Consider the following 11,965-nt stretch of genomic DNA (forward strand, 5'->3'; position numbering starts at 1 on the left):
TTGTACCGTAAATCTCTAAATAGAATGAATGAGAATACATATGATGAAATTATACCACGTGTAGTTATAAAATAGCTTTCTCGCTTTATTTTCTTAGTTTTCTTGACATTCGGCTATCTTGTAGAAATTTTTTCAAGCAAATTTTCAAATAATACCATGTACTGACCGACAACGAAAAACTTTGAAAACGAGTTTTGGGATTGTGGGCTGAAGGCTGTTCACACCGGCTGTTTTGCTAAGCAACAAAAACAAAACCAAAATGCTTTTCCCTCATTTTCTTTGCATTAGCAACCTCTTACTTTCATTCTTATTTTACTTTGGCCAGCCAGTTAACAATAAATCCGAAATGGCGCATTAAAGATGATAAAATATGACTTCCACTTCGACAAATAATAAAGTATCGCAACTGTAAGTGATTACACCAGATATAGAGAGAATATTTATTTTTAAAACGTCACATGGAAGAACTTGGAGACAAGCGATTCGCATTTTCGAAAACATAGTTTTGTCTCGCACTGCACTAAGAGATTCTTTTTATGGCCAAATTCCATCGCTGATGGAAGACTGTAAAAGAAGACCAACAAACAAACAGCTGTTTGCTATTTGCTCAATAAATATACTCCAAAGTCAAAGTTAAACATAACCAGCAGGGTCGCATGAAATATTCCTTCAATTAGCACTCAATTAAACACTAATGGAGCAATTAAGAATTGAAATTTTGTATAATAAATCGAGCTCAAAAGCTTGGTTAATTGCTCGATTACAAGCCTGTCTGGACATACTATTAAGTTATAATTTAATGTCAGACGCAGCTACTGAGTAACTGAAGTAACGTAGGGTAGCATGAAAAAAGTTGTCAAAATTTCTAAATACTTAACAATTAAACGTAAGTTTACGCTGTAGTAGGAAAGTAGCAAAACAATGGGTTTAGGCTGTTTCTAAATAAAGAATTTTCTTTTCGGTTATGTCATTGCAAACTCATACAGCTCATCATTCCAGCGTCTGCGGTACTCGCCGTCGCCAATACGTAAAGGTCCGTAAATCTTCCGCAAAATCTTTCTCTCGAATACTTCAAGAGCCGCCTCATCGGACATTGTCATTGTCCATGTTTCTGCGCCATATACCATATACGTCCAGAGAGGACATTATTTCTGAATTGCCTACTCAGTCTAAAGTAGACAAGTAGGCAAGAGTGATTCTGCGTTAGATTTCGATGCTGATATTATTATCAGTGTTAAATCTTGTTCCCAAGTAAACGTAATTCTCTACTTTCTCGAACTTATAACTGTCAATTGTGACATGAGTGCCAAGGCGTGAATGCGCGGACTATTTGTTTGATGACAGGAAATACTTCGCCTTGTGTTCGTTTACCACCAGACGCATTCTCTCTGCATTCTTATACAACTTGGAAAAGGCAGAACACACTTCGCGGTTCTTCCGTATGTAAAGCAATAAGAGCTTTCGCACAATCCGGTGGCCATTTACAAACATTTTGTGCCGGCAAACCGGTTGCCAAGTAGACGAAAACCTGGATCGCATAAAACGGCAATACCGAAATCGTATTTTTAGGCTAACCATTTTTCATTAAAGGCATTACACGCAATCCGGATAAGCGAAACCGTGGTCGGATCAACGAAGTTTTGCTGTATTTGTAGTCCAGGATACTTCGATCACTGAATGTAATCCTCATGGTCTTGGTCGGCTGCCTCGTCAAGAAAGTCAACTCTCCACCTAGAAACTAGTTTGTAGTTATTATTTAAATGTATAGTAGATCACAATCGAGTTAAGAATTTATCAGCGAGAGGCGAAAGCCCATGGATTATAATTGAGTTTTGTTTGGGATGAATTTTTCGCGATGAAGTTTTTTTTTTTGGATAAGTTTTCAGGGACCAATTATATCCTTATGTCATGTTCGGTCTACAAGATTTAACAGTGCAAGGATAAGTCATATTCTTAAATTTGTAAGTTGACTCTTCGTACCTTAAGGCTTAGGTAGTTGTGACACAGCCTGCTTCTGAGTCCCCCACTTAGACATTAATTAGATTGTCCAATGTGTTACCACATTACACAAGTTCTTTGAACGGCGACTAATATATTCTGTGTTAGAAACTAAGAGAAGCGCTGGGTGCTCACAACAAAGTTCCGCTGGCAGCTGATGTCCACTACGTAGAGCTTTTCAGGAGCTTTTTCGTACCTTAAGACAGTTGAATCAAGAAAATTTTCGAATGTAGTATATGATTTCTTTATTTAATTTGAATTATTAGAATACTTAGAAATTAATTAATTTTAGTTAATTACGCAATTCAACAAAATCTTGGCTTATCTAGTTTACAATTTTTTTTTTTTTAATTTCATTATTTTCCTAAAGTTTATTTCTTTATTTACATTCGCTTGCATGTCTGGCGTTTAGGAATTTTTTGTTGTTTTTACATTTCATTAGTAAGATTTATTTATCACAGATTACAATTTTTTCGCTTAGTAAATATTGCATTTTATATATTTGTATGTATATGCATATGTGTTACATACATATATTAAATTAAGAAATCCTATAGCATATTTACTCGTTTGTTGTGTTACTATGTATGTAAGTATGTACGCGATTTTGTTTTTTTGGTTTTCCGAATTCGAATAATTGTAGTGATTTTATTTGCAAATAATTTGCTGAATTAATTTGCTAATAATGAAAGTGTAATATATATGTATATGTATTTTTATATTTATGTATGCATGTATGTACACATAATGATAATGTTTGTTATAATTATATTACTCGTTATTTGTTAATAGTTGTTGCTGTTGCTGTTGCTGTTGTTGCCCAATGTTTATACTTATTATTACACAAGTTACACAAACAACAAACAATTAATGGTTTGATGTCTTAATTAATAATTTCGTTTTTGTTGTAGACTTGTTAAGGTGTGCAGCTAAATATGTATGTGTGTGTGTGTGGACATGTTTGTACATTAGGATGGTCCAAAAAATTTATGTCAAAAAGTAAAGTCGGAATCTTTGTGCTCTCACCCCCTAAGATTGTTCTATATCGAAAAAAGTTTACCCATATTTTTTTACTTTGAAATCACTCAAAGCGCTCAAAGTTTTCCATGTATTTTATATGGGGCGAAAAACAAGTTTTCGTATAAATGCTATAGAATTCTTGAAAATCAATATTTTGCCATCGGAAAACTCTGTTTTTTTCTTCAGGGGACTCCCGTTAATGATACCTAGTTGCTTATTTAACGACTTTTTCATTATAACTGTATTTTAAAGGTCCGCCAAAAATCATGAAAATGATATGGGGGGTCAATAAAAAATCGTTAGTGTTAAAAAATGGCTAAATAAGAACCCGGGTATCGTTGTTGAAGAGAACCTGAGTTTTCCGATCAAAAAATATTGATTTTCAAAAAAGCTATACCATATCTACGAAAGATGTTTTTCCCCACATATAAAATACATGGAAAACTCTAAAAAAAAGATTATTAAAAAAAAACAAATATATTTTTCTCGATATAGAACAAACCTAGGGGATGGGAGCAAAAAAATTCCGACATTCCTTTTTCTGGACCACCCTAATGCACATATGTATGTGTGTACTCTACGCGGCGTGTTATGTTTGACATTGCAATTATAGATGCGAAAACAAATTTTAACCATGCGCGCATCAACTTACGTACGTACGTGCGGTAGGTACAAAGTTGTTGTTGCGCGCATAAATGGGCAAGTAAGTGAATTTGCTATTTGCTACGTGTTAGTTGGTGCTTTAGTGAGCACTTATTATAATTATTTTTTAATAAAATTTTTATTACAGTTATTTTTTGCTGGTTCGCGTAATTTCTGCGCCATAATGATTTGCTTTGTTGTTACTTATCGGTGCGAATGGTGAAGGTAATGGTGTGTAATTCGAACGTGGTGCCTATAAATTTGCTGCTATTATCGCTTTTTAAGTTTTTTTTTTTCATACACATATGTGTACGTACGTATGTATCTATGTTTGTATTGCAAATATAAAAAGTAGTGCATTCGAGCTTCTGCACTGCACACACTAACACACCCACAAGGCGCGCACGCGTTGTGCGCATGCGCGCGTTTATTTTTAGCTCTTTTTAATTACAAAATATTTTTATTATGTGTTTTTAATCTTAATTTATAATTTTTACAAGCAGTTTTATCAAGCTTTAATTGCTATTTTTACAACACCTTCGTTGTTGTTGTTGTGTTGCTGATAGAGTTGCAGTTGGTTGTTGTTGCTGTTGTCGCTGTCGCTGTCGCTGTCGCTGCTACCGTGTAAAGTCATTAAACCTTCTGCATGACTAATGGCATATGCGTATGCGCTTTAACTCGCACGCTTATTATTATAAGCGCACTACTAATTGTACGAGAAAAAACAACAACAAATAGCCAGCAATTTTCCACAACCACCCTCTTCGCACTCGCAAAGAGTTTGTGTCTTGAGTCTTCAGTTTTGCGTATTTTAAAATTTTCTTTTTTTTATTTCGATTTCATTGCGCGCGTGTTGTATAACACACCCGACGCGCGCGCGCTCGCGCTCACGACCTTTTTGCGCGCTTGCTAAATGCAATAAAAACTTTTTATTGCCGCTTACTCGAATTACACTTTTATTGCCAAATAATTAGCGCGATTAACTTGCGCGCGTCGGCAGCCACTTGGGCCGCTTGCGGTTAAGCGGCATAAATTTTTTACATCAAACTTTAATTGAAAACTAGCGCAGCTTGCTTACGCTGTCAGTTGGCTCACCGTCAGCTATGAACTTTTAATGTTTATTGCGCTTGCTGCCTACTTTTGCGTTGCACATGTCCCGTTGCGCGCGCGCGTTGATTAAAAACGTTGTAATAATCATTAAGCCGCAATGCTGATCGATCAAATTTCTCACTCTGCCTCTACTCAACCCTCAGCGCGCGCCGCCGCCAATGCATAGTTAACACCGATACCCACCCCATTGCCGCCGTATGTCGCATGGTTTCCACCGTGAGCATTGCTACTGCCGACGCCGCTGCTGTAGCACATGCCCGGCGCGCCGCTCGTCGGCGTCGCCATCAATGTGCCGCGCGCTAGCTGGTTCAGCACAATGCCGCCATTGCTGTTCGCCAATTTCATGTTGGGCGGCGTCTGCGGCGGTGTATCCGGCTGTATCTCTGCGAAGCCCAAACGTTGTTGCTGCTGTTGTTGCTGTTGCAGCTGATGATACTGCTGCGCTGTCAAAAGTGGCGGACCCTGCGTCATCGAGGGTGGCGTGGAGGCGCTGCCATTACTGCTGCCACTGCCAGTACTGCCGTTGTGGTTGTTGTTGTTGCTGCCAGTGCTGCTGATACTGAGATTGAGGAAACTGCCGTTGCTGTTGTTGTGGCTGCTGCTGGAACTGAGACTGTTGCTGCCAGCCGATGCCGCTGCCGATGCTGCTGCCGCGTACGCCGTAGGTATGCGCGAATAGGGCAATGCGCCGACGTAGCCGCTCATCATACTCAGCGATGTCGAATTGTTGTTGTTGTTGTTGTTGTTGTTGCTGCTGCTGCTGTTGCTGTGGCTGTTGAGAATATTGTGTGGATTGAGTTGACTGATTTGTTGCAAGTGCGGCGGCATCTGCTGGTAATACTGTTGCCGACTGTGCAGCAGCGCTTGCTGTTGCTGTTGTTGTTGTTGTTGTTGCTGCTGATATGTGCTCATTTGCATTGACGACGCCGGCGGCGGCAGTGTGGGTGGCGGTGCTGGCAGTAGCGGCGGTGGTGTCTTGCAGCCGACTGTGTCTGCCAAACTCCAGATCTTGGGTTTGCTCGCCGGGAGCGGTATACCACAGTCCGCCGCACGCAGCAGGTTTTTTGATGCATTGTACTCATCGGCTGCGCTCATGTGGCTGGGTGGGCCGTACGCCATGCCAGCCACGTGCTGTTGCTGCTGCTGCTGCTGCTGCTGCTGGTGTTGCTGGTAGTAGGCTGAGGTGTGTTGCTGCTGGTAGGGATGGTAGCTGGGATGCTGGCCGTAGGGCGAGCTGTACACGCCGCCGCCCATGCTGCGTATCGAGGGTATCTCGCCGTACTTTGGTTCATCTAAGGAGCAGCCATCTGCCTTGTCTTCTTTGGCCAGCATTTCAGATTTGACAATAGGATCATCTGCAAGAAAGAGGGAGAGTGAAAGAAGCACAAAATAAATAAGATTCAAATTAATTTAATTTCGATTTGTTTGCAAATTGAAAACGGAAATCTTGTGCGATTGCCAGCTTTCCACCACAAAATGTATCTCAATTACTTAGAGCCTTACAGCTTCATCAAACCCGAATGTCTAAGTAGCCCCGGTTATTTGCTCAACGTTTTGCTATCCCTGCCTTCGACCCACATTTTGGTAGGCGTTGAAGCGTGCAACCCCCTTTCGTGGCCAGATTTCAACTACAAAATGTTTGCGCTTCCGCCGCTTTCTACCCACTTCTCTGATTTGGCAAGCATTTTTTTTTTCTTCAGTCGTGTCTTGAAGTTAACTTAATTTGGGAAAGTCAAAAACTTCATCAAGGCCACTTAAAGGCGTTGTTGCACAGCCCACTCCACGACCACCCTTCAGTCAACGGCAGCCAGATGCCAGCAACTTCCGCTTGGCGACTAGTCAAGTAGTCTACATATCTACCACACATGCCAGTACCGTATATAAAACACAGCAACAACAAGTGTACTGGTAACAAAAATATTAAAGCTTTTTATAGTAGATACAATGTAACAGCTGCCGTTTTATGGGCAGCAAGGCCACAAAAGGGGACGTGAAACGTCGCGCCACATAAATATCACTTAAAGTGAACGCGCCGCCAAAAAAAAAAAAGCCAACCCCAGTGGAAGTAATGGTCGATTTTCCAAACGTTTTGTTGCGTTTTGAATAGAACGAGCGGTGATTTGGCAAGTGCGCCTTTACATATGTACATATGTATGAGTGTAGCCCATAGTGCGTCAGGGGTGGTTCGAAAAACGGTCACAGAGTTTATTGCGAAAGTTCAATTTGTGCTCTCAAAGGCTTTTTTTTTGATTTTGCGGTATTATTTCACATTCGATAGTTCACTTTAAAAAACGGCGCTCTAAGCAACGCCTTTCATAGAAAGTTCTAAAAAATTTTCATTGACAAAAATTCTTCGAATAAACCCCCTACCTTGTGGTCGTATCGCTAAGACCTTAAAATAATTTTGGTATCCATTATAAGATTTCAAAAGGATTTAATTTTCATTAGCTCTGACACGCGGAGATATTTATTGATTGTGGTCCGGAAAAGGACCATGATTCAACCATTAACCTGTTTCCATGCTCAACATTAGCCTATTTTATTGCCTTTCAAACTCAAATGGCACAGTCGCTAACCAGATCGTTCACGACTACGAAGCTATAGGATGATGTAATGTGGATCAATCAGCACATGAATCAAGGATGGTTTTTTCGGCACGAACAAGTTTTATTTCAAACCTTTACACGCTCGTCTATCATTTCTCTAATATAATCTCTCGATATCCTTCTACAATACGCATCTTCGAGACCCCTAATATAGGTTTTTGTTTGAACCCTTTCCGAAGAGCCATTTCATTAGGTTTCGAGACTGCTACTATAGCCTAAGAATCTGGAGAATGGAACAGCTATTCAAAGCGGTGTTAATTGTTTTTATATTTTAAGGATAATCTGTGTGTATTCTATAACCATATTTGGGCCTCCTTCGGTGGCGATTAACCAGGAAAACGGGGAAGAGCTCCTATGCAACAATCATCCATCATTACCTTTTACACTACTGCCTGGTCGGAAATACTCTATAGCAAGCCCTGATTCCATCTAGAGCGTGGCTAGATTTCCGTAACTGAGATTTTCCCCGCAGTGCCAAAACAGGTTCTACCATGGAAATCCCTTCTACAGATAATCTACTCCGGCGCATAATGGATTTTCTTCACAAAGTTCTCATCCACTAGAATCTGGACAAGCTCTAGCATATTGAAATTAATCAGAGATAATTACTTCTGGCGCTGAACAGATTCTCTCAACAACGGTTATCTCTCGTCGTGCCGTACTGGCACTACCACGCAATATCTTGACTTGGATAACCAGTTCAGGTGCTATGTAGATTTTTTCTAGTACGTGTGTACGGTGGCAGCGCCTGGACATTATCTGTCCTGCTATCAGGGTATTGGGTATTTTCTCCAAAGCTAAACTATATGTCCCAAAGGTTAGACTGGCTTTAGCATACAATAACTCATCAGAGATTTTTATTTCTACAAATGGAGGGATAAGTAATTGGACAAATACATTTTGCCGTAATACAGAAGAATTCTTAGCCCAAGAAATTTCGTCTTGCCGTTGCCGTAAGGTCTCTGGATATTCTTTATCTCTGCAGCGTCTGCAGAAGTGCCTTCCAGTGGCAACATGGTATTTTAGCAGACCATGGCTGTGGCTACGATTCTTGAATTGACTGACACTCGAAATGGATAATTTCTTTGAAAGTTCTTCCACTAGAGCCGTGAAATAATAATTGTTTTATTATTTTGCATTTAATAAATAAATAAATAAATAAGTTATTCCACTAGCTGCATATTTTTTGAATCACTCTCCAATTTAATGAAACAAAAGGGCAACAACCCTCATGAGAGCACCGTGGGGAGTTCGTACGCCACTTTGAGCTGCTTAAACACTTAGCGGAAGAAGGCAAACTCAACGGCCAGTGACCATGAAAGACGTCAAAGTGCAAAGGCAACGGGTGAGTGGTTTGCCAAAAGCGCGTGTCTGCAGTTGACGTAAGGCGGTAAGGCACTTAAGTAAAACAAAGTAAAATGGCATAGACAAGATGTTTATGAAGAGCAATCGGATTGCTTAAGATTGCATGGCTGCTTTGATTTCTGCGAAAAATTTCCTTCTTGGAGCTGTAAACTGTTTTCTATGATCCTAATTTTTTTAAGAAAAATTTGTATTAAATGTTTCTATTGGATAGTAGCACACATTTTTTTACCCTTACGCATCAAGTGCTCGGGTGAAAACGGTTTAGGGTTTTTGCTAACTTTTGGCCTTGATTAGTGCTCAGAGATCCAAATCCTAGCAATTGAATTACATTTCTTCTTATCACTTTACCGACTTTCAAAGTGTAAATACGTGCCCCACTTTGAATTGTTCCATAAACATCCTCTCATCACTTACCTTTTCGCATTTCAACGCCCATCGTTGCACTTCCTCCACCACCACCACCATAGACTCCACCAACACCAATACCGTCACCAACTCCACCACTGCCATTCAGTTTCTCAACCTCGTCGGCATCCTTCTCCTTCTCATCATCCGACAACATCGCATCATCATCATCGTCTGTTTTATTCTTTGGTTCCCAGGTCATTTTATTTTCCTTCTTCAGCCGTCGGCGTGCGTTCGCGAACCACGTAGAGACCTGCGTCAGCGTCATTTTCGTAATGATGGCCAACATTATCTTCTCACCTTTGGTGGGGTAGGGATTCTTCTTGTGCTCGCTCAGCCAGGCTTTGAGGGTGGCCGTCGATTCGCGTGTGGCATTCTTGCGGCGTGCTGCCAAGTCGTAGCTGGAGCCGTAACTGCAACGAAAATAAAAGAATTTGAATTTTAATTACTTTAAAAATGTGTACGCTATTGTTTATTAATTGACAAATACAAAAAACAGTTTGCCCGCCCACTGGTTATCGCGATCAAACAGCGGCAAACTTGGACAACACTCAATCGGCCCATATTTTAAAGAACCGTTGCACACACATAGTAGATATCTGTGTTTGTTTATTTGTATGTTCGCTTAGTTTACTCAAGTCGAGTGGCGGCAATTATGTGGCGGCTGCACCTCAAAGCTCACATTTGCCATCGCATATGCAATTTGTAAATATTGCCAAAGCGTCAACCATACAATCACGCAAAAAAAAAAAACAATACCAACTAGCAAACCGCCAACAACAAGCCACGTCAACGTCAACAACAGCGTAATCAACCTTCCGACATAAAAAAGCGCGCCGCCGCTGCTATTACTCCCATTAGAAATTAAGAAGAAAAGCAAAAACCAAAATCAACTAAATAATTGTCAGTTGGAATGTTGATTGAGGCAGCAGCAAAGCTGTAGTTGCCGTCATTGCTATCGCCATCGCCACACTGCCACCACCGACGCGTTGCCGCTAATGAACTCTTTTCGTGTAAGTGGAGTTTTTTTTTAAATATTTAGTTGAGTAATTTTTGTTATCTGCGGAGGAGACACCTTTATACATTAATTGCTTTGACTTGAATGGTGCTATGGAATGGAGTTTTAGTTTAGCTAGCCAAATCGGTATTGATTATTAAGAGTTGTTGGCGCTATTATCTAAGCGCTTTGATGCCATATCTGTGTAAGTTAAGTGCTTTCAATCGATAAATTTTCATATATGCGAAAAGTAATATTCGAGTGAAAAATTAATTACTTTGTTCCCATTAGTGGAATTCTAATATACGAGCAGGCAGCATTTGTGTGATTGCGCGTAGGTGCTATTTAGATTGAATTTATGACATCATAGTTTGTCCACAGAACATTTATCGAAAATATCGCAAAATGCTATGGAAACAATTTAAATCTCCCAAAACTTTTCTGTGGCAAAGTTACTCACCAAGCTCAGCAGTATCAATGAGTAGTGAGCATATGTCTTCAGATAAGCAACTATTTATCTAAAAGCCTCCGCAGGGGTTTATTATGCCTTCGGGACCCGCCACACTTCCAAAGAAGCAAGCGAAAAAGCCTATGAAATTAACTTATTCAAACGTCTAAGAAAACCTCGAAAATACCAGACCTTGACTCAAAAATAATCTGATCACGTTCCACTTCAAATTTCATGAGCCGCAGACACGTAAATAATATGTTGGAATGATAGTAGAACATTCGAGTTAACTTATAAAAGTCCCCTAAGCAGAGAGACAACACCACTCTGTGAGCGCCAAATTATATAAACTAGTGTTCGCCCAGCGGTTGAAATTCAACCGATAAAATTAGGGATTGTTTATGTGAGTTGAATGAGCTGAAAAAACATTAGTTGGAATGGGTTAAGTGGAGGGGAGTTTACCTTAGCACTTAGCATACCACTAAACCATAAAATAAGATTAAATAACATAACATATGAAGCATGACACACCAAAATATAACATCGCACAATCTTCAGTTGTATTTCCTTTTTATCCCTATCACTTTCTTCCTCTCTATCCAAATCTTATTTATTTTGGTTCACTTTATGCCGAATGATGTTGCCTTTGATGCCACATCAGGTGATATCAGTTCATGTAGTGAAATTGGGTGTGGTGAGTTGCGGTGTGATGGAATTGGGTATGGGAGTTACGGTGTGGTGAATTTAGGTGTGGTGAAAAAGTTGAGGTGTGCTGAATTAAGGTGTGGTGGATTTAGGTGTCGTGAGTTGAGGTGTGGAGAGTTAAGGTGTGGTGAGAAAGTTGAGGTGTGGTGAATTTGGTGTGGTGAATTTAGGTGTGGGGAGTTAGGGTGTGGTGAATTAATGTGTGGTGAGCTCAGGTGGAGTAAGTTTTTAAGCGGATGTGAGATGAGTTGAGGTAAGTTAAGTTAAGTTAAGAGGTTATGATCTTTATCCTTATCTTCATCTTCATCTTCATCTTCATCTTCATCTTCATCTTCATCTTCATCTTCATCTTCATCTTCGTCATTTTCTTCCTCGTCTTGGTCTTCATCTTCTTATTCATCTTTATCTTTTCCTTTATCCTGATCTAAATATGTCCGTTATTTTCTTCATTTACATATTCACCCCACCATTGTTATTGGGTTAGGTATTTAAATTTTCCTTCCTCTTTGTGTTTATATCTCGGTTTCTTTACTTTTATTTTAATTTCTTTATTTATCCCTTTCTTCTTCTCCATACTCAACTTTACCTTCTTCCTTTTTTGAGTCTAATCTATTCATGTACATACATACATACATCTTATTCCTAAACTGCTGCTTAGCACGTTTTTTT

General features: G+C 39.8%; 1 protein-coding gene across 1 annotated transcript in view; it reads left to right on the top strand.

The window, feature by feature from the left end:
• The window catches only part of LOC118747603 (homeobox protein caupolican), an 80,174-nt gene that overhangs the window by 60,036 nt on the left and 8,173 nt on the right, over nt 1-11,965 (top strand). The window lies entirely within an intron of this gene.

Source organism: Rhagoletis pomonella, unplaced genomic scaffold (genome assembly GCF_013731165.1).
Source record: "Rhagoletis pomonella isolate Grant_MI unplaced genomic scaffold, Rhpom_1.0 Rhpom_scaffold_00012, whole genome shotgun sequence".
Lineage (NCBI taxonomy): Eukaryota > Metazoa > Arthropoda > Insecta > Diptera > Tephritidae > Rhagoletis > Rhagoletis pomonella.